The sequence below is a fragment of the Cornus florida genome, unplaced genomic scaffold (assembly GCF_030987335.1).
Source record: "Cornus florida cultivar Cherokee Brave unplaced genomic scaffold, ASM3098733v1 CherokeeBrave_3.0.0_Hap2_Chr03, whole genome shotgun sequence".
Taxonomy (NCBI): Eukaryota; Viridiplantae; Streptophyta; class Magnoliopsida; order Cornales; family Cornaceae; genus Cornus; species Cornus florida.
Genome location: NW_026775573.1, coordinates 84,289,615 through 84,312,554, shown reverse-complemented (window position 1 = coordinate 84,312,554; position 22,940 = coordinate 84,289,615). Strand labels below are relative to the sequence as shown.

The 22,940-nt window shown below is 37.6% G+C and overlaps 1 pseudogene; it reads right to left on the bottom strand.

The window, feature by feature from the left end:
* Positions 1–16: 16 nt before the first annotated feature.
* LOC132301965 (small nucleolar RNA R71) lies at positions 17–115 on the bottom strand (annotated as a pseudogene).
* Positions 116–22,940: the final 22,825 nt, after the last annotated feature.

Here is a 22,940-nt window from a genome sequence, read left to right as displayed (position 1 = left end):
AAACCAATGCCATGAGAACCTCAATTCGAGAATTTTCGCATGGGGATGGAGAAACGTTTCATGAGGCATGGGAACGCTTCAATGAATTGCTTAGGAAGTGTCCACATCATGACATGCCCAAATGGCAATTAGTTCAATACTTCTTTGAGAGCTTATCGGATAACTATAAGGGTATGGTTGATGCTTCCATGGGTGGCTCATACATTAATAGGCATGAGGATGACGTGTGGCGTCTCTATAAGAGCATGAGTGAAAATTCTTTGTATAGAACACTATCATCCAAGAATGGTAGAAATTCACAAGGTAGGAAGAGTGTTGGCTTACATCAAGTCGACCATTCAAATGAAATAGCCGCCGAAATGAAGTCTTTGTCTCAAAGGTTTGATCAATTTTTTATTAACCAAAACTCGGCGAACCAAGTATCTTCCTTCCCTAACCATTCTCATCGTGCATCAAATGAAACATGTATGACTTGTTCTAATATTCTTCATTCTACTTCTCATTGTCCTCACGGACAAGTGCAAAATGAACCTAATGAACAAGTCAATGCAGCTTTTGTGAACCAAGGGAACAATCCTTATGGGACTCACTATAATCCAAGTTGGAGAAATCATCTGAATTTCTCTTGGAAAAACCAAGGAGAGGTCTCAAACCCTCCCTAAGGTAGTTTTCAAGTGAAGTACATTCCACCTCCACTTCAAAACCAAGGATCCCAAGGTTATAGACCTTATCAATCACAAGGAAATCAATTTGCTAATTCTCATTTTCCCAACCAATCTTATTCCCAAGGTAATACTAGAAGTCCCGCCTTTGAAGAGAAAGTTTTGAATGCTTTGGGCACTTTAAAGGCTAACACTCAATTGCTTCATTCTCACTCTCAATCTATTGCGAAGCTAGAAACCCAAGTAGGGCAAATAGCAAGCACTCTCAATGCAAGAGAGAAGGGAAAGATGCCTATTAATGCCCCACCTAAGCAACAATGTGTTGTGGAAATCCATTCCTCATCGGAAGGCCACACCATTGAACATGTTAATGCGGTGACTACCTTGCAGAGTGGTAGGATTGTGGACAATCAAGTTGGAATGTCCAATGAAGTGAGTGAACCGGTGCAACCTCAAGTTGTCACCCGTCCCGTTTCACATCCCATTCCTCCTTCATTGCATATACCTGACCTTGTAAATGAGAAAGTCTTGAAAGATGTGTTTAAAAAAGAAATTTTGAAAAATGATGTTAAAAAGGTTTTGTTGAAAAATGATTTGAAAATTTCTTGTGTTGAAGAAAGTTCAAAAGAAAATTTTGAAAAAGTGTTTGAACCAAAGGTTCTATTTTCGGATGTCTTAAAAGGATCCATTTCAAAAGACAAGCAAAAGGCAAAAACCAATGAAATTATGGAAATGTTTAGGCAAGTGAAAGTTAATCTTCCACTATTGGATGTAATCAAGCAAATTCCGGCTTATGCCAAATTCTTGAAAGACTTGTGCACCCAAAAGTGGAAGAACAAGAGCCAAACACCAAGAAAAGTGGTTTTGACCAAGCAAGTAAGCTCAATTTTGCAACATAACACTCTTCCAAAGTTTAAGGACCCCGGTTCACCCACCACATCATGCATTATTGGTGATCAAATCATTAATCGAGCGTTTCTTAACTTAGGAGCAAGTGTTAACCTTCTTCCATACTCGGTTTATGTCAAATTGGGCCTAGTAGAATTGAAACCGATGTCGGTAGTTTTGCAACTTGCCGACCGATCCATCAAGAAGCCTAGGGGTATAATTAAGGATGTTTTGATTAAGATTGACAAATTCTTCTTCCCGATTGATTTCGTTGTCGTAGATACGGAACCGGTTCCCAATCCTAAGAGCCAAATTCCTGTTATCCTTGGCCGTCCTTTCTTGGCAACCGCTAATTCCAACATTAATTGTAGGACGGGAATAATGAAGATCTCATTTGGCCACATGAAGGTGAAGTTGAATATCTTTAATCCCACGCCCAATTCATTTGACAAATATGAAGGAGAAGTTAATGTTATAGATAAATGTCATGATCTTCAATGTCAAGGAAATAAGCTTTTGTGTAAAACCAAAACTTCCAAAGGATCATCTTCAACCTTGGATTCTCAAAATCTTGTTTCAAATTCTTGTTTTGAAAGGGCATAGAAGCCCAAAGGTTGTGATTGCATAGATAAGGGACCAAGGATTTCTTTTGAGCTTAATCCAACAAGTTCTTCAAAGAACCATTTGTTGGGTGGAGTTCAAAGCATCTATCACCCCAACAAGGAGGGGATGCGTTATAAGATCTTTAATCCAAGCTAAAAGAGCCCAATGTCTTGCTAGAGACGTTAAAGACTAGCAAAAGCATTCGTATGGTGTCAAAACCCTATTCCTCACCCATTTCTATCTTTCATTTCATTTCGTACGAAGTCTAGATACTTATTTTTGGTTCATATGCATTTCAAGGAACTTTAGTGAGGATTGCATAAGCTTTCATGTCATTAATGAGCATTCTGCATAATTTGATCGATCTCAAACTTGAGTTCGATCGATCGAACTCCAATCTGCATCCAACACTTAGAAAATTTTTCGACCTGCTGAAACTTGCATCCAAATCACCTCTCTGTCCCATCGTTCGAACTAACTCTTAGATCAATTAAGAGACATTTGATCGATCTAACTTCCAAGTTCGATCGATCTCATGATTCAACACTTAGAAAATTTTTGAGCCTACATTAACCTGCATATTTCAGCTCTTTGTCTGATCGATCGAAACATTCCAAGATCTATCTGAAAGTTCTTCGATAGATCCAACTTTCAAGTTCGATCGATCTCCTGTTCCAACACTTAGCCAAAATTTTGAACCAAAAACCTGCATATTTTTGCTCTCTGTCTGATCGATTGAACTCTTGTTTCGATCGATCTCAGTCTTCATTTCATTATTTTGACTTTGTTTTGACTTTTCCAGTTTTCAAAAATCCAAAAATATTTTCATTTTCATTTTATTTTATTATTCATTTTATTTTATTTTATGTTATTTTTCAAAAAGTTTCCAAGAATTCAAAAATATTTTAATTAATTTTTAATTATTAGTGTTTATTCAATTTAATTTATTTTTTTTAAAAAAAAACCAAAAATATTTTATTTTATTTTCCAATTTTAATTTTAATTCCAATTTTTACTTTTAATTTTGCAATTTTCAAAAAAATTTCAAAAATCTAAAAATACCTTGAAGAGAGTTCATCAAAGTTTGATCGATCGAACTCTGTCGGGAATGTTTTTAAAATAGAATCGAGGGTTCTTAAGATCGATCATTTAGATCGATCTCACCCTCTCTGCAAACCTTTGTTTCCCTCTCTGCGCCACTGTGCACCCATCATCTTCCCCTTCTTCGGCAAGCCCCCCTCCGGTGTCATCAAGCTTCCTGAATCACTCTTTCTCATCTCGGTTTCATCTCTCCCTCTTCATCTCCACTTTTCTCTTCGGTTGAGGTAAGAACCAAGATCTACTTTGAAACTTGATTTGAATTAATACATACATGTTCTATATATTTGATTTAGGATGCTTAGATGATCGAATTCACCATTTTTGAAGCTTCGAAGCACTATATTTCCATATATATATATGTGTGTTGCTTCGTGTATATATTTTGCATATTTTCAGATTTTGATCTCATATTGGGAGTTTGGGCCTCGTTCAGTGATGGGGATTTATTGATTTGATGTGTTGTTGGGCCCACGAACACGTTCGTGTAGGCCCTATGCTTCCAAAGTCACAGATTTGTGACCTTTGAGTTTTCAACGTCGCACAGTTCGATCGATCGAACTTTTATCTCCGATCGATCTTGGTAGATTGATCGAACTCATGTCTTCGATCGATCGAAGTTGTGAGATCGATCTCACTTCCTTTCGATCGATCCAACTTTTGTGATCGATCTCACTTCTTTTTATGATCGATCGAACTTCACAGATCTTACACACACACTTCATTCATTATATCTTATGTTCATGCTATCATATCTATGCCCAATGCCTGTGATATTCCACATTGGATGCATTTCATACTTATATTGTTTAGCATGTTTCATATTCTACCACTTACATAGATTCATTTCATATTTGTTTTGTCTAGTTTACTTGACATACATGTTTCTATTTCGTGCTTAAAAATTTCTTATTCTGGCATTAACTCCCATTGCAAGTTTTTCTTTTTCTGTTTGCAGGCCATGGTTAAGAGGAATATCATTGCCAACAGGAAACATGGGCCCACCGGACATATTAGGCCATGGATAGAGGAGCCAGCAGAGCACTCTTATGCACAGCAGGAGCCAGCACAGGCTACCCCACCTCAGTCACCATCTCATGAGCCTGAGGATGACTATATACCCTCCACCTCTGCGGCTCATCCTGTATTCACTCCATCACCATCTCCACCGCATCATGGGGCTGAGCATTCACATATACCCGCTCAGCCAGCTCATCTGGAGCGTGATAGGCCCGTGCCTCAATATGCGCACATGACGCTCGACCATGAGTCAGAGTTCGACACGGCCTTCTTCTAGAGATTGGTGCTGACCCGATCAGCCTACCATGATATCATTTAGAGGGGTCTGGCCGCTATTCTTGCCCCTATCACAGAGCCGGTCTACCCGCGGCTGGTATGGTTGTTCTACCAGAACCTCCGACCATCCCCGCGTACCACAGCTGAGATGGTCACTTCTGTCGATGGCCATCCGATCACCATCACAGTGGACTCTTTAGCCCGCTCTTGCCGTTGTCCACACAGATGTCCTCTAGAGCTTCAAGACACATATCCGAGGCTATTCAGGCCTTCCTTGTGACGACCCTGGTTTTTAGGCCAGCGTGTCCTGTGATGAACCGCAAGGATGATCCGATAACGGATCCAAATGCGGAAACGAAAACGGAAAACAAGACTTTAAGAAGTCAAAGTGACCTTCCATGAGGTCGTGGAACTTAACAAGAACTGATGCAGAAGCAAAAGATCAAAAACGTGACAAATAAGCCCCCAGGGGCAAAATAGTCATTTTTGAAAACTGTAGATTCGGGTGCCACTGAGCACACCGCTAGAAGGAAAATGAAAAACTAATCAAGATGGACTCAAGAATCGCATGATTCGGAGTCTGAAAGAAGGAGAAATGGCATGACGACGAAAAACGGACACTTAAAGCTTTAAGGACAAACTGGTAATTATTCAAAAATATCTGGGTGTAACCGAGCACACCGTTGGATAGACGACGAAAAATTAATGAAGTTAAAAAAAAAAATTCACTTGAATCGGAATCCGGACGAAGGAGAAAAGCCCAAAAGAAGAATTGACGTCGCGGTGGCCCGACGAGGGGCCATGACAGCCCCATGCGCACGCCCATGCGAACGCCCAAGCATGCCGAGCGCGTGCTGGGTGCACCATGGCTGGTAGCAGCAGCCCATAAAGCTGCTGTGGGGTTATTTTTCAGAAAAATCCAGAACAGACGCTGAATTTGGAAGGCTAGATGAATTTTTTTTGCAAAAATACAAAGAAAAAACCCCCCTCAAAATTGAGTTTTCTACATGACTCGTGAGAGAATTCAAAACAAATGCAACGTAGAATGCCCGAAATGCCCCTCCATGAAATCTGGTCATGGAGGTCCAAAAAGCTGCTAGATTGAAAAACTGAGAGCTGAACTTCGTAAGCGATTTTCGACATCAAGATGACATTTTCTGGAAAAACACGGAAAAGAAACCCCCCCTAAAATCATGTTTTCTATTCAACTATATTGAAAAAAGAAAATAAAACCACCGTGAAAATTCTATAATGCCCCTAGATCAGAATATGCAAAAAAAAAAATGCGAAATGAATTCACAAGAGGCTCAAAACGCAAACGATAGGTTTTGCCCGGAAACGACCATGCACACAAACATAACTTACCTATTTGGACGTGCTACAATGGTCCACAACTTAAAAATACTATCGATATAAGATTCGACCCCCCAATGGGCAAAAAGGCAAAAATGGAACTTGGATTGAAAACTCGGAATCCAAAAGTACAAAACGGGATCAAATGACCATTTGTCCCTTGGCCACACTTCAAACATGATTTATGAGACCCTATGAAAGAATGAGAATGGAATTCCTACACCCGATGCAACCATGGTGAAGCAATGACTTGCGATTTTCATAATATTTCATGAAGTTAAAAAGTACATAGAATACAATATAATGGTGATTGGCCTCCGGCCTCATCTCATACATATCAAATACATTGAAAAGAGTGTACTTAAGTACACATTACATACACGGAATCAAATATACATATCTTGACATATAAGTCTACAAAATGACATTTCATGCTAACATTTGCATGAAATGGAAACTTGAAAGCTACACGACATCCAAGGAATGCTAGGCGTCACGAACCAAGTCTTCGTACCTGAAATATACCCCAGTATCGTAGGGGTGAGTAACATAAAGCTACTCGTAGGAGATGAGCATGTATCGATCTAGCATTTTACAAATTTATCACCTTAAAGTGAAACATGTTAAGGGGTTCATGCCACCTAACGTCTATATCGAAATGAGACTCAGAGAGCATCCTAAGCTGCCTTAGAGTGTTTTTAGTATAAATCACATCATCTATGCTATTTAAACAGTATGGAAGCACGTTATACAAAGCAACAAGATATAGGTTCTTAAAGTTATTAACTTGCAATCTCGAATACAGAAACAACTAAAGTGATCATGTCACCTAACGTCTATGTTCTAAATAAGTCTAAGGAATCATCCTAGGCCATACTGAACAATCAAAACGCAATTTACAACTTCAATGCAATCTAACCACATAAAAGCATATTATACAAGGCAACAAAATACAATTTCTTAAAGCTATCAGCTTGAAATCTAAGGCACGAAAACAACAGAAGTGGGTCATGCCACCTAACGTCTAAGTTATAAATAAATCAATAGGACCAATCCTAAGCTTTGTTAGAATGTCAAAACACAATTTTCAATATCGATGCAATTTAACCAACATTGGAACTTCCAATACAACGCATAAAGCACAATTTCGCAAGGTTAACAGCATGTAACTTAAAATGGAACGACAAATAAGGAACAACAAGTTACAACATCATCTAGTTATCAACTTGAAAGTGAAATGTGAAGTCAAACAAAGTGGATGCTAGGATGTCACGCCGGATCAAACCGATAACATAGTTACTTTAGGATTACTAGTCCATAGGTAACTTCCCTATGTGCGCACTAGACTATATATAGAGGGACTATCTCCCGTACTAGAACCACGTCCTAGCCATAGTCAAACAACGACATCCCCAAGTTTCCAAAATCAACAAGTTGTGCAACAACGCATATATCAACAGGAATATGCAAGATAATCAACTATCTATTAAGCACAACCAAATTTGGAAACATATACAATACATGCTCTAAATCCACAACTAATATGATATGATGAATGTCGAATCTTCAGTGTGTGATTCATTACACGTTATGCATGAAAGATGTTAAACACGAAGTGTGCAAATCATTACACAAGGTAACAATATTTTCAATAAGGAAAACATATTCTCATGAATACAAACATAGCAACTATGTTATCCAATGTTCAAAACATAACCAAATGAAAAACCAATAAGTCTAAGTCCATGATTTGAATATAGAAACCACTTCTAAAACACAATTAGATCATGGAGCAAATTGATAGAATTTAAATAGATAAACACAATTAAATTCTCTAGATTTCTAATTCAATTTCAATTAACCTCAATTTAATACGTGTTAAAGGGCCTGACAAGGTCATCACCTATATCCATTCTAAAACTCAATTAGGTTGTTAAAACAACAAAGTAGAACTTTAATTAAATCATGCTAATTTAAATCCCAAGATTCTAAAACAACTTCAAATAGTCCCGAATTAATATATACTAGTAAACAAGTCATGACCAATACAAACATCAAGTTAAAACCTTAATTAAGCTAATGGGACCACAAAATAGATTTTAATTAATTCTTTTAATTAAAATCTCTAAATTTTCGAACTTAACCAAATGCTCTCAAATTAACCTATGTTGGAAAACATGCCAAGGACTAATGTAATATCACATTACAAGTTTATTTCATTCAATTTATGACCATGCGAATTAAACTTTCACTAAAGTTAAATATAAAACAAAAGTTGCAATTCTCATGCAATAAATCCCAATTTAATACATGTGAACAACCATAGCAAAACTTAATTTTTTAGCATGCCACAATACAATTCCAAGTTGTATATCACCATGAGGATTAAATCTTAAACATGGAATTTAATTAAATGAAGGGTTTGAAAACCTAACCGAATATTCTAAATCAAATATATGTGAAGCTATATGGCATGTAAGTCAAGAATATCAAGTCGGAATTTAAATAGAGTGAATAGTGCACTCGGGGCAAATTAATTATTCAAATTAATTAATAATTACTAATTTTCAAAACACCTCCAATCACTTTCAAATTCAACTATGTTGGAGAGCATGCTAAGGCCTAATTAAATATGCTAACACTTATTGATTTCAAGCTAGTTAAGGCCATGTGAATTAATCTTTCACCTAAGATAAATATTAAATAAAATCTTTAATAATTATTCAAATGTTCCAATTTTAATACATGACAATGAGCATATCGAGGGGCAATATAAAATCATGCTATATGTTTAAACCAAGTCATGAGCAATTGGGAAAATTAGATCCCATACAAGAAAAATAAATAATAAAATCTCTAGATTTTATATTTAATCATGCAAAAAAGTAGTATAAGCATCACAAGCATGCTATATAACAAGAATTTAAACCTAGAACATCCTCTACCTCAATTTGAGATTAAAATCCTAAAGGCCCACCAAAATAAAAGTGCTCCGAATTCGACGATACCGAGAGGTTTTGTCAGGGACAACACCGTGAACAAGAATCCGCAAGAAGCCCCATGAAAATCTCAACTTGACTCCAAACCCAAACTCGAAAAATCGTCGGAAATGGATTCTAATAAGGGCAAAAGGTAGAGCACGTCGAGGGAAGCAATAAATGCTAAGGCCGAAGGATTTCTACCAAGGAAAAGTGGACCAAAGGAGGAGAGAGAAAGTGGTAGCCATGGCACTAGGAGATCCGGCCAAGAGAGGTGGGGAAGATGACCAAAATCTGATTTTTCACTTTAGGGCATCCTATTTATAGTAAGTCTCAAAAACTGCCCCGAAAGGGTCTCGCCAGGTCTCGAAAAGTGGATTTTGAGCAAACGCGTTCAAATGGCAAAACTCTGTGAATAAAAAAGATTTAAAATGAGAAAATATGAATAACGGAAGAAACGGCGTTGAAAATTGAGATTGAGTCCCGAGCAGAAAGTTATACCCCGAACAAGTTCGGCGGCAACGAGGTCCAGAAACTCTGAAATTGGAGAAAAATGACCAGAAGGAAATTCTATGAATTTACGAGTCAACGAAAAGTGAAAATGAATCCCGTACGAGGATCCAGGCTCCAGACAAGACATTTTTGCAATAACTTTCGTTAATTGCACAATGGCCCCTACAAAAAGGGTTAATTGCGAAATTACCCCAGAATGAAAATATATTCCAAAAGATATTTTCTTAGATGCCACTGAAATAAAATATCTTCAAAAAATATTTACGAAAAACGCCCCAAGAAATGAAAAAGATTTTGAAGAATTGTGCATCTATACCTCTGTGGACACCGGGAGCAACCAGAGTACTTTCTTGCAAAAGTAAAGATACGTATTTCGAGGTAACCACTCAAGATGAAGGCACGTGAAGTCAAAAACCAACTCTGAGCATGAGAAGTGAGGTCATGCCAAAAACTGACAAACGGAGATAAGACGAAATAGGGAAAATGACAGAATAGGGAAAAGACGAAATAGCACATAGTGTCCGAAAAACGAAAAATGCGAAAATGACTCGGTCCTCAAAAGAAGTTGTCAATTCACATGAAAGAGTCTCAGAAACCAATTTCGTGCACTCGAGATAACACTAAGTGACATGAAACAGAGCTCATAAAAGAAAATTGAATGAAAAAAATTCATTCGTAAAATTTCAAGAAAAATGAAAGGAGGGCAAATGACCGGGTCGTTACAACCTACCTTCCTTAAAGGAATTTCATCCCTGAAATTTGGAACATACCAGAGAGAACAAAATAATGACTGAACAAAAGGTCAAATCAAAGGACAGCTCACAACGCACTGAAGGACAAATCCTGAAGTCTAAAGATCAACTGAAGGAACGCGAAACCATGAACTGAGACAACACCTCATACGAATCGGCACGTTAACTCAACGTCAACTACCGAGAGAATCCCAAGACAACAAAACGTTGAAACATGAAAGAAGAAGAGAGTAACAAGGCAGTACCAACAGTGACCAGAACTCGCCCATACTTACTCGTCAGTAAGGTAGCATGACAATATAAGGCACTAGTTTGTAACATACTCCGGAAGGGAACTTTTCGATACAAATGACATCAATGTCAAAAATGATTATTACCAAAAGTACCACGGGAACCAGGCATCTGCGAGAGTTGGGGTAGCTAATCCCAAAACTCTGACAGCAATGACACTGACACCATTATGCTTAAGGCCTTAGATCTAAAAGCCACGATGGAAAAGGAAATGAAACGGTGCCTCCCTGGCCCACGTCTCACTCCACCAGACAAGGAAAAGGAAATGAATCACAGTCGTCTACGCTGACATGAGCCTCACTCGCATCAACCAATAGAACAGATAAGAAGGTTCCCTACATGGGTCCTCACAGAATGAATTTCTCCTATCTAAGGAAGAAACTCGTGAAACAAGAACGCATCCAAGGGATACGACAGATCCTAAGAGACAATGCAAAAACCTGACATAAAGTAAACAAGTAGCATGCAACATAGCATAATTATCTACTCACACAAGTAATAAACAAGTTGCCACATAAGCAAATAGGCATGTTATCAAATCAAACAGGTTATCAAGAAGCACGTAGACATGTTATCACACTAGAACATGATAGTGACACAGAACATGTTATCAGGAAGCATATATACACAAAAGCATGCTCAACCAGTGATAGATGTCTCAAAACACCTGAACATGTGAACATGTTATCATACAAGACATGTTATCAAGATACAAATGACAAATCAAAGCAAAACAACATAAGCATGATATGCACCCAAAACCCGTTGTCCAAGGTATTCGAACCCGGACGCTCTGATACCACCTGTGACGACCCTGGTTTTTAGGCCAGCGTGTCCAGTGATGAACCGCAAGGATGATCCGATAACGGATTCCAATGCGGAAGCGAAAACGGAAAACAAGACTTTAAGAAGTCAAAGTGACCTTCCATGAGGTCGTGGAACATAACAAGAACTGATGCGGAAGTAAAAGATCGAAAACATGACAAATAAGCCCCCAGGGGCAAAATAGTCATTTCTGAAAACTATAGATTCGGGTGCCACTGAGCACACTGCTGGAAGGACAACGAAAAAATAATCAAGATGGACTCAAGAATCGCATGATTCGGAGTCCAGACGTAGGAGAAACGGCATGACGATGAAAAATGGACACTTAAAGCTTTAAGGGAAAACTGGTAATTATCCAGAAATATCCAGGTATAACCGAGCACACCGTTGGATAGACGACGAAAAATTAATCAAGTTCAAAAAAAAATTCACTTAAATCGGAGTCCGGACGAAGGAGAAAAGCCCAAAAGAAGAATTGACGTCGCGACGACCCGACAAGGGGCCATGACAACCCCATGCGCACGCCCATGCATGCTGCGCGCGCACTGGGTGCACCATGGCTGGCAGTAGCAGCCCATAAAGCTGTTGTTGGGTTATTTTTCAAAAAAATCCAGAACAGAGGCTGAATTTGGAGGCCTAGATGAATTTTTTTGCAAAAATACAAAGAAGAAACCCCCTCAAAATTGAGTTTTCTACATGACACACGAGAGAATTAAAAAAAAACGCAATGTAGAATGCCCGAAATGCCCCTCCATGAAATCTGGTCATGGAGGTCCAAAAAGCTGCTACATTGAAAAACTGAGAGCTGAAATTCGTAAGTGATTTCCGACATCAAGACGACCATTTTCTGGAAAAACACAAAAAAGAAACCCCCCCTAGAATCATGTTTTCTATTCAACCATGTTGAAAGAAGAAAATAAAACCACCGTGAAAAGTCTATAATGCCCCTAGATCAGAATATGCAAAACAAATGCGAAATGAATTCACAAGAGGCTCAAAACATAAACGATAAGGTTTTGCCCGGAAACGACAATGCACACAAACATAACTTACCTATTTGGACGTGCTACAATGGTCCACAACTTAAAAATACTACCGATACAAAATCCGACCCCCCAACGGGCAAAAAGGCAAAAATGGAACTTGGAATGAAAACTCGGAATCCAAAAATACAAAACGGGATCAGATGACCGTTTGGCCCTTGGCCACACTTCAAACATGATTTATGAGACCCTATGAAAGAATGAGAATGAAATTCCTACACCCGATGCAACCATGGTGAAGCAATGACTTGCAATTTTTCAAGATTTTCACAATATTTCATAAAGTTAAAAAGTACATAGAATACAATATAATAGTCATTGGCCTTCGGCCTCATCTCATACATATCAAATACATTGAAAGGAGTGTACTTAAGTACACATTACATACATGGAACCAAATATACATATTTTGACATATAAGTCTACAAAATGACATTTCATGCTAACATTTGCATGAAATGGAAACTTAAAAGCTACACGACATCAAAGGAATGCTAGGCGTCATGAACCAAGTCTTTGTATCTGAAATATGCCCCAGTATCGTAGAGGTGAGTAACATAAAGCTACTCATAGGAGATGAGCATGTATCGACCTAGCATTTTACAAATTTATCACCTTAAGGTGAAACATGTTAAGGGGTTCATGCCATCTAACGTCTATATCGAAATGAGACTCAGGGAGCATCCTAAGCTACCTTAGAGTGTTTCTAGCATAAATCACATCATCTATGCCATTTAAACAATATGAAAGCACGTTATACAAAGCAACAATATATAGGTTCTTAAAGGTATTAACTTGTAATCTCGAATACAGAAACAACTAAAGTGATCATGTCACCTAACGTCTATGTTCTAAATAAGTCTAAGGAATCATCATAGGCTATGCTGAATAATCAAAACGCAATTTACAACTTCAATGCAAACTAACCACATAAAAGCATATTATACAAGGCAACAAAATGCAATTTCTTAAAGCTATCAGCTTGAAATCTAAAGCACGAAAACAACAGAAGTGGGTCATGCCACCTAGCGTCTAAGTTATAAATGAATCAATAGGATCTATCCTAAGCTTTGTTAGAACGTTAAAACATAATTTTCAATATCAATGCAATTTAACCAACATTCAAACTTCCAATACAACGCATAAAGCACAATTTCACAAGGTTAACATCATGTAACTTAAAATGGAACGACAAATAAGGAACAACAAGCTACAACATCATCTACTTATCAACTTGAAAATGAAATGCGAAGTTAAACAAAGTGGATACTCGGACGTCACAACGGATCAGACCGACAACATAGTTACTTTAGGGTTACTAGTCCATGAGTAACCTCCCTATGTGCGCACTAGACTATATATAGAGGGACTATCCCCCATACTAGAACCACGTCCTAGCCATAGTCAAATAACGACATCCCCAAGTTTCCAAAATCAACAAGTTGTGCAACAACGCATATATCAACAGGAATATGTAAGATAATCAACTATCTACTAAGCACAACCAAATTTGGAAACCTATACAATACATGCTCTAAATCCACAACTAATATGATATGATGAATGTCAAATCTTCAGTGTGTGATTTGTTACATGCTATGCATAAAAGATGTTAAACACGAAGTGTGCAAATCATTACATAAGGCAATAATATATTCAATAAGGAAAACATATTCTCATGAATACAAACATAGCAACTATGTTATCCAATGTTCAAAACATAACCAAATGAATATACAACAAGTCTAAGTCTATGATTTGAATATAGAAACCACTTCTAAAACACAACTAGATCATGGAGCAAATTGATAGAATTTAAATAGATAAACACAATTAAATTCTCTAGATTTCCGATTCAATTTCAATTAACCTCAATTTAATACATGTTAAAGGGCATGGCAAGGTCGTCACCTATATCCATTCTAAAACTCAATTAGGTTGTTAGAACGACAAAGTAGAACTTTAATTAAATCATACTAATTTAAATCCCAATGTTCTAAAACAACTTCAAATAGTTCCAAATTAATATATACTAGTAAACAAGTCATGGCCAATACAAACATCAAGTCAAAACCTTAATTAAGCTAATGGGACCACAAAATAGATTTTAATTAATTCTTTTAATTAAAATCTCTAGATTTTTAAACTTAACCAAATGCTCTCAAATTAACCTATGTTGGAAAACATGCCAAGGACTAATGTAATATCACATTACAAGTTTATTTCATTCAATTTACGACCATGCGAATTAAACTTTCATTAAAGTTAAATATAAAACAAAAGTTGGAATTCTCATGCAACAAATCCCAATTTAATACATGTGAACAACCATACCGAAACTTAATTTTCTAGCATGCCACAATACAATTCCAAGTTGTATATCACCATGAGGATTAAATCTTAAACATGGAATTTAATTAAATGAAGGGTTTGAAAACCTAACCGAATATTCTAAATCAAATATATGTGAAGCTATATGGCATGTAAGTCAAGAATATCAAGTCGGAATTTAAATAGAGTGAATAGTGCACTCGGGGCAAATTAATTAATCAAATTAATTAATAATTACTAATTTTCAAAACACCTCCAATCACTTTCAAATTCAACTATGTTGGAGAGCATGTTAAGGCCTAATTTAATATGGTAACACATATTGATTTCAAGCTAGTTAAGGCCATGTGAATTAATCTTTCACCTAAGATAAATATTAAATAAAATCTTTAATACTTATTCAAATATTCCAATTTTAATACACGACAATGAGCATATCAAGGGGCAATATAAAATCATGCTACATGTTTAAACCAAGTCATGAGTAATCGGGAAAATTAGATCCCGTACAAGGAAAATAAATAATAAAATCTTTAGATTTTATATTTAATCATGCAAACAAGTAGTATAAGTATCATAATCATGCTATATAACAAGAATTTAAACCTAGAACATCCCCTACCTTAATTTGAGATGAAAATCCCAAAGGCCCACCAAAATAAAAGTGCTCTGAATTCGACGATTCTGAGAGGTTTTGTCGGGGACAACACCGTGAACAAGAATCCGCAAGAAGCCCCATGAAAATCTCAACTTGACTCCAAACCCGAACTCGAAAAATCGTCGAAAATGGATTCTAATAAGGGCAAAAGGTAGAGCACATCAAGGGAAGCAATAAATGCTAAGGCCGAAGGATTTCTACCAAGGAAAAGTGGACCAAAGGAGGAGAGAGAAAGTAGCAGCCATGGCTGCTAGGAGATCCGGCCAAGAGAGGTGGGGAAGATGACCAAAATCTGATTTTTCACTTTAGGGCATCCTATTTATAGTAAGTCTCAAAAACTTCCCCGAAAGGCCCCACGCCGGGTGCGGAAAAGTGGATTTTTAGCAAACGCACTCAAATAGCAAAACTCCATGAACAAAAAAGATTCAAAATGAGAAAATATGAACAACAGAAGAAACAGCGTTGAAAATTGAGTCCCGAGCAAAAAGTTATGCCCCGAACAAGTTCGGCGGCAATTGGGTCCAAAAACTCTAAAACTGGAGAAAAATGACCAGAAGGAAATTTTATGAATTTACGAGTCAACAAAAAGTGAAAATGAATCCCGTACGAGGATGCAGGCTCCAGACGAGACATTTTTACAATAACTTTCGTTAATTGCACAATGGCCCCTACAAAAAAGGGTTAATTGCGAAATTGCCCCAGAATGAAAATATCTTCCAAAAGATATTTTCTTCGATGCCCCTGAAATAAAATATCTTCAAAAAATATTTACAAAAAACACCCCAAGAAATGAAAAAGATTCTGAAGAATTGTGCATCTATGCCCCTGTGGACACCGGGAGCAACCAGAGTACTTTCTTACAAAAGTAAATATATGTATTTTGAGGAAATCACTCAAGATGAAGGCACGTGAAGTCAAAAACCAACTCCGAGCATGAGAAGTGAGGTTGTGCCAAAAACTAACGAACGGAGATAAGACGAAATAGGGAAAATGACAGAATAAGGAAAAGACGAAATAGCGCATAATGTCCGAAAAATGAAAAATGCGAAAATGACTCGGTCCTCAAAGGAAGTTGTCAATTCACATGAAAGTGTCTCAGAAACCAATTCCGAGCACTCGAGATGACACTAAGCGACATGAAACAGAGCTCATAAAAGAAAATTAAACGAAAAAAATTCATTCGTAAAATTTCAAGAAAAAGGAAAAGAAGGCAAATGACCGGGTCGTTACATTCCTATGCCGACGTGGCAGTTTTTCTCACAGGTCACCGTGCCAGTGGTGAGACCTTCGCCACTCGGACATTCTTTCCCGACGACCTTTGGTTTACCAATTCCATTCTCTATCGGAACATATACATGGCCGGGCACAAGATCCAGAGGAGGGGCGATTATCTGACAGCCCTTTAGTCCTTCTACACCGGGCACTGGGTGTCCATTTTCGCACTCATCTGGAGTGTGATGAGGAAGCTATATGACGAGTACATCATAAAGGAGACTCACAGATGGGCTAAGTCTCTTCCCTTCAGCCACCTCATCACCTAGATTCTCATAGACCAGCGCTACCCTATCCATCATCGAGAGCACCCCGAGAGAGGTTCCTGTCACTTCCTTAAGAAGGACTGGAACAAGAGCTACCGCTCTATTATTACCAGGCTGCAGGACCACGTGGTAGTGGCTGCAGTGGAGTTAGAGCTAGAGGAGGCACAGGCCCAGGCCCAGGCAAAGGCACAGGCATCGGCACCAGTAGAGGTAGCAGCAGCACATCCCGCAGCGGACGACACACCAGTCGATTTAGTTGCCGAGCATTTAGACATCGACTTAAAGTGCCCTACAGACAATGCAGAGCAGAATCAGGAGCTTTCCTCTGATTCATCTATGCCTGAGGCTCTAGATATGACCCCCGGCTTTGGAGTACGTTTGCAGACGCTTGAGGATGCTATCGTTGCCATCCGAGCTGACCTCAAAGCCCACAGAGCTGATTTTGCTGCCTTCGGCACAGATGTCGTGACCATGTTCAGAGATTTATCCAGAGACATCCGCGGAGCCAGACCTACCCGTCCTACTTCATCCTCCTGAGCTCCCAGTCCTTTCTATCTCATGATCCCTCTCTCCTTTTAGTACTTTACTTTTGTCACTGTACATTCTTATTTTTACAGCCGGTCTGTCGGCTTTGATATTTTTGTTGTACCTGCACTTTATTTATTTTATATATCTGTTTTTGCTATGGATGTCATATGATTATATTCTCATATTTGTATGTTTAACTCCATCAGGTGCATCACAGTGACTTCAGTGAGAGAGTGCTACCCAATTTTTAGGACCACCCTTACACCTCTCTCATTTCTTTATCTGTTTATCCCATTTACACTTGCATATCCACTATGCACTGATTATCCCATTTTGTTATCTGATGAGTTTATCCAAGTGCCAATTTTCAGGACCACAGTTCATCCCAAGTTTGGGGGGGCCATGCCACCCACTTCGGATACTTCAGTCCCGATCATTCTTGCTTAGTTGCACTGGTATACTCTTTCCTTTGTTCTCTTGCACATTGAGGACATTGTGCCATTTAAGTTTGGGGGTAATGGTGCTTAGCAGTGTTAGTTTTAAATTCAAAATTTTGAGCATGACTTGTGTATTTGAGGGATATTTCTATGATTGGTCCATATCTAGCTATGATTTTGATCTTTTGAGGACTATATTGCTTAAAATTTAAAATTTACTTGACTTGAGAGTCTAATACTCCTTGTATGCCTTGTGGATGCCATTTAGGAGTAAATTTTTTGAAAGATTGATATCTTGCTTGCATTTATGGTCCACATCATCCTGATTTTGTGATTGTTTTGAGATTCACTCTAAAATTCTACACTAGCACTGGCGCACACTAACATTCATTTATGGGGTACATGCTTTATTGATTATTGAATTGGTTATATTCCAATTGAGCTAGTAGTGCATTAAAAGCTTTCATTCTTGATAAAGGTGGATAACAACCCCTTTTCACTAAGTAGCCGGGATTTTAACCTCATCAAGCACTGAATTTCTCGCGCCGAAAGGTGGAGGGCCCAAACACTAGGTTAATAATTGAATTAAAAAAAAAAAAAAAAGTTGCAAAAGCATAAAAAGTGAGGACTTCTCCCAAAAGGTGAGAGGTGGAAAGTGATTAGATGGTTGTTGTCTTGATTTGTAACCTAGTTGATTTGAGCTTGTAAGTCCGTAGGGGTATTTGAATACCTAATGCTCTAAAGCCGTCTGGTTTAGGAGTCATTGACCTAACGCTCGACCTCATGAATCGCTAGAAAGCTTAATAGATCAACACATTGCACCATAGTTCCATTTTTGATCCTATAAAAAAAAATAAAAAAAAAATATATATATATATATATATATCGAGTGAAAAGAATAAGCGCACCTAGAACAATGAAGCTTTAATAAAAGGTCCACTTTTTGTTTTGATGATCGGTACTAGATTTGTGTGCTAGTTTGAGGGTAAGGATGTGATTAATTCTTTAGTTGGCTAAGATAGCAACACATTTGATGTCAGTCCACTCAAAAGGATTCTAGAGTTGTTTTGATTTACATGATCATTTTCTTGATGTGTGGAGGACCATATTTGTTTGCTTGATGTTGATATTTTGGGAGATTGCATAGAAATGTTTGAAAAATTGCATACTTGAGGTAGTTTTCTCCCAATGCTTGTTTGCAATATTGGTGCCTCTTTTGAAAGAATGAGCTTAATGTTTGTGGGTACCATTTCTGGAAACTCTCACGAGACTTCACTCATCCACTAGGGGTAACCTAGGGGTTTAAAAGGCTTGTTGCATGTGCTAAGTGCAATCGTGTTCCCTACGAAAGTGGCGTTATCCATTTATTGTTTTCTAGTTCATAGTTGTATAGTTGTTCATTTCATTCCTTTACTCTCTAGTTCATTGCTAGGGACTAGCAATATTTAAGTTTGGGGGGGTGATAAGCGCTGAAAAGTACGTATTTAAACCCCTTAAGCTTAGGCATTCTAGTTCCTTTATTTGTCTTACTTTACCATTTTAGATTGATTTCGTATTATTTTCATTTTCAGGCACTTATCCCAAAAATAAGCTAACTCAGCCAAATAAGAGCTTAATTGAAGCAATTCTGGGATTAAACAAAGAAAAGAGTGAAGTGGAGAAAGGAGGAAGCAAATGAAGCCAAAGGTGACAAGCAGCAAAGTTCGATCGATCTAAGTTCAAGGTTTGATTGATCGAACAATGATCGATCTCAGCACTTCAAGATAGATCCAAGCCTAGACCCAAAAGTATAAAGTCCAAAAGTTTGATCGATCCAACACCATCCTTCGATCGATCGAACACTTTTGTCCTTATTCAAATGATTGATCCTATCCACAGCTGTACCACCTATTAACCACTTTTGTCCTTTTCCCATAAATATCTCCCAAAATATCTCAGATTTGTCTTTTTCCAAAAAGCTCAGCCAGTTGGATCGATCCAGCCTAAGTTCGATAGATCTCAGCCAGTTCAATCGATCCAAAACCAAGGTTCGATCGATCGAACTTCCTCTAGTGCGAAAAAGTTAAATTTCCATCTCATTGAAAGTTGTCATTTATCCAATCATTAGGGAATATTGTGTGCACGACCCTAGCTCATTTTGGGTGTCATTTTGACCTACCTATATAAGGATAAGGATTGCTTTTTACAAAGGGGAGCCAATTTGATTTTCATATCATCTTTTGGAGAGGAAGTTGAGAGGTAGAGGAAGCTAGAGACACCATTGGAGACTTTTCATCAACCAAGGAGCAAGCCTCTTCCATGGAGTTAGCCCTTGAGGGTTGGAGCAACATCACCATGAGTGGCTAGACATCCTCTTGGGGCTAGAGTTAGCCCCAACCGTGCTTTCTATAACTTAATCTTGTGTATTATTGAGGGATTAGTGTTGTAATTGATGTTTTGACACTTTGATATATATAGATCTTGTTTATTCAATGATTTATGTGGTTTAATGCTTCTAAATGATCATTTTATTCTATCCATATGTCTATGTATGCTAGAATAGATGGTCATGTGCTTGTCTTTAGATTTTGTGTTATTGATGCATGTCTATGTGTATTGATGCTATAGATTTGGAGATTGTCAAAACATAGTGCTTAAAGGAATGCTCTTGTGATTCTCTTGATGGTTCATACTTATTCCTTGATGGATTGTGCCTCTCCCCTAGTTTATTTTCATTCTAGTAGTGTAGATGTAGTGTAGTTGTAGTGTAGTGTTAAATGGGAGGACAATCCATGCTTGTTGTTTGATGATCCAAGCTTTTGAATGCAAGTAGTATATGTCTCTAACCTTGTGTTGTATTTGGATTGTGAGATTAATGAAAGGATTAATGACTTGTTTTGATCTATTGTGCCTTTCACATGTTGTTTAGACAATATATGCTTCATTGTTTAGATATATTGTGCCTTTCATAAGATGTTTAGACAATACATGCTTAACTAGTCATCCTTGTTTGTTGAATCAACCCAACACACACACACTAATATTGCAACACACCATTTGCCCTCATTAATCACTTGTCAATGTTATAGAAATGCATTGCTTGGTGGTGATCTCTAAACCCCGAGATCTCTCTCTTACTTACTCTTAATTGCATTCTTTTGCTATCACTTAGTTTAATTTAGTTGTTTTTTAATCAACCAACCAACCAATTATTTGATCACTTGACCTACTAGCCCTAATAACGATTTCATGACATTGCTCGATCCTCAAAAATCCCTTGGGACGATCCCTACTAGCCCTAGCTATATTTATAGTGAAAGGTAGTAGTGACTTCTATAAATGTAAAACTCTTGGCCCTCGCCTTAAAATTCACACTCTTAAGCTTATGGTAGGACGACAGACCAACAATACCGAGACTATCCTTTTAAAAGTAGGGGTATTACATTCTTCCCCCCTAACAAAAAGAATTCCATCCTCAGAATTTGCCCTTACTTTCTTCCATTATTTCGGGAAACTCTGAGCGAATGACATCTTCCTGTTCTTAAGTAGATTCAACCTCATTATAATGGCTCCACTTAACTTCTATGTATCAAACAATATACATGGTTCCTATATTGAAGAAAACAATAACTGTACTACAAATAGGTTGTATTTAACAACTCATCCTTACCCAATATTTATACAAGGGTACAGATCCATATTCCTCCAAGTTCCATAGTATAGATTCGCAAAACTTCTATGCACCCAATGCTAATGTTTTAGTAACGCTAATCTATAGGCTACCGCCTCAGTAGATAAACACAATCCTCGAAAAGTCAATTTAATAAGTAAAATTGACCTCCCTCCAAAAATTGTCTTGCTTCCTATATAGAAGATATCACAAGCAAACTACTTCCTGATAGAAAACTCTAGTGTACGAGTTTGATTATTTACGAAAATCTGTTACCGCTTGCAAACCGCGAGCAAACCATTACAAAGGAGAGTATTTCTTTCCGACGTATCCTTAAATGAATTCAAGGTCTGATTTTACAACCCTTGCTTCTATTTCAAACCAACAAATAAAAGGTCTGCACTATGTAATATACAAAACCTCAAACGTTGTCACACCAACTCCTTATGCCAACATTACCATAGACAAAAGTTTGAAAAGCAAAGTAAATGCTTCCAATTATCCATGAAAACCTAGGATATAGGTCCCAAGCATATCCTCCATAATCAAATATAATTTTTTGATCAAATCCTCTGTATAGAGATATGAAGCAAAGTTGGAGCCCCAATATCTTCAGAAAATTCTTTCGAAATAGCACTTTTCATCCACGATAATGGATATCCACATGCTATAACATACTCCATTATCAGTACAATGTAGAACTGATATGAAACCCCAAAGTGAACATTTCTCTAATTAATGTTCATAAGCGAACTTACTCAATCCATCACTCTTATCCCATATGAAAAAATTTCCAATTCAATGTCGATAATTCCTACCGACCATCCACTCCTGATTAATCCTACTCCCATTTTGATATAGGAAGTGGCAAAAATCTCTAATAATATCTGATTATCAATTTTCCACCTTTCTAACAGGTAATACTCTTCGAGACAATTATGTACATGTCCCTATCTGTACTGGCTCACCAAAACTAACATTGGATGTCTTGATGTAACTTATAACCGTCTGAGTGCACCATAATTAAAATTATGAATTTTACATCTCAGTCACTCCGATATCATTCACAAAACTTAGTAATCCTCCTACAGTACCTTAAGCTCTATCAAAGTAGGGTAACACCTCCTCCAGGGTCAGCTCCTATATTCTAAGTTGACCTCCTTAATTACTTTGGTAATAGCAAATGTCATTATTACATATGCTATGCATTCAACTAATAACTCAACAACTAATCGAAAGATTTACGTATCATATCGGTTATTGAGAGCATCTAATTCCATATTTGCTTCCACCAGGTAAAACGTGATGCAAAGTGGGAATCACCACTTCCATCTAAGCCATCTCGTGATCTATTCTATTCGTATGAATTGATGTCTTACCAGTTCAAAATAGATAAGAATTAAGCTGATTGAATTTATCCATCAACCAATATCCCAACCAGAATCCTGACCCTTGTGTAAAGTCAGCAATCCCTTAACTAAATCCGTGGAAAATACT